The following is a 2,005-nucleotide window of genomic DNA, read 5'->3' as shown; positions in this document are numbered from 1 at the left end:
CTTTCCACCCCCAGAGTGATGGGCAGTCGGAGCGTACTATACAGACTCTCGAGGACATGCTTCGAGCCTGCGTGATTGACTTCCATGGAGGATGGTCGCAGCATCTACCTATGGCAGAGTTTGCTTATAACAACAGTTATCAAGCAAGTATCAAGATGGCACCATTCGAGGCACTTTATGGATGGAAGTGTAGATCGCCACTTCATTGGAGTGAGGTTGGCGAAAGATTGGCTTTAGGCCCAGATGTGCTCCAGGAAGCAAAGGACAAGGTTCGCATTGCTAGGGAGCGACTGTTGACAGCCCAGAGTAATTAAAAGAGTTATGCTGATAAGCATCGACGAGACTTGGAGTTTCAGATTGGTGATCATGTCTTCTTGAAGGTCTCGCCGACCAGAGGGATTAGGAGATTTGGAATTCGGGGTAAGTTGAGCCCCTGATTCATTGGACTGTATGAGGTTTTGGAGCGTGTAGGCCCGGTAGCGTATCGACTTGCTCTACCGCCAAACCTATCGGGTGTGCACAATGTATTCCATGTATCGGTCCTTCGGAAGTATATCCATGATCCGGTTCACGTGTTGGATGCTACACCAGTGGAGCTGAGGGATGATCTGAGCTTTGAAGAGCAACCCTTGAGGATTTTGGCTCGCGAGGTAAAGAGGTTGTGGAACCGAGAGATTCCCTACGTGAAGGTGCTTTGGAACAACCACGACGAGCGCGAGGCCAGTTTGGAGTTTGAGAGTGCACTGCGGGAGCGCTATCCCCATCTTTTTCAGATGGAGGCTTGAGGTACTTTGTCTTTTTCGAGTTTCGCGGACGAAACTCCCTTTTAGGAGGGGTGAATGTAGCACACTGGACCTTTGCAAATTGTAAGGTTCTAGTGTTTGGACAATGTCTTGAGCTTTTCCAGACTTTCTAGTGGGTCGTTGACAGTGTTCCGACCTATGGCTCGTATCCCGAGAATTGTGGTTTAAAGCTGTGTACCAAAACCCGAAAAATCGGATTCTTGCCCAGCTCTCGGGTAGCCTTCAGGGGGTCTTGTACCGGTACAAGGTTGGTGGTTGTACCAGTACAAGGTTGATGGTTGTACCAGTATAGCCACCGGGCTTGTACCGGTACAGAGCTGCGGAACCACCCCAACCCGAGCCATGGGTTGAAGTTTTTCGGGGGGCTTGTATCGGTACAAGGGTCCGTGTACCGATACAAGGTGGCAGAATTTGAGCAGTTTGAACTGTAGGGGTGTTTTTGTGATTGTGGGTCTCTTATATCAGCACCCACCCCCTAGGGCTCTCCTCTGAGCTGAGAAAGGTGGAGAACAAGGTGAGTGAGGCCCTCTCTTCCCCTCCTTTGTTTTGATCTCCATTTTGGATGGATTTTGGTGGATTGATCCTTCTCTTTTCCTTTTTTTGGCTTTTCCACCATTGTTGAAGCTTGGAGCTTGGTCTTGGTGGATTGTTGAGGGAAGATCTTGGGACTTGGAGAGTTTAGAACTTAGATTGAAACTTTTAAGAGGTAAACAACTTATTCTCTCCCTCTAGAATTGAATTTTATTGATGGTTTTGAGATGAAATCCTAGAATGAGATTTTAGGGCTTATTTTGGGCATTTTGAATTTAGGGCTTTTGGAGCTAAATTAATTGGATTAGAATCTTCCTTTGGATTGGATTGGAAGGATTCTAGCTCTCTTTAGGTGCTTGAGGGAGATTTTCTACACATTAGGTGAGTTTTAGCCCTTTTGTCTTGTTGGTTAATGTTTTATTTTATAGTTGATCGTAATGCCCGTGTATCTCTTCGCTCAATACTTTTGAGGTATTTTGAGACTCGGGGACAACTTCGTTCGGCGAAACGAGACACTACGCGACGGTTCGGTGGGTTTAACCTAGCCTATAATATGAGAAATTCTCATATATAGTGATATATGTTTCGTAAATTGGAAAAGCATGCATGTTCATACTAAATGTATTTATTATGATTTTTAGAATGCTTAAAATGCCTACGTTACATGTAAT

Source organism: Ananas comosus, linkage group 14 (genome assembly GCF_001540865.1).
Source record: "Ananas comosus cultivar F153 linkage group 14, ASM154086v1, whole genome shotgun sequence".
In the NCBI taxonomy this organism is placed as follows: domain Eukaryota; kingdom Viridiplantae; phylum Streptophyta; class Magnoliopsida; order Poales; family Bromeliaceae; genus Ananas; species Ananas comosus.
Note: the sequence above shows the minus strand (reverse complement) of the source record.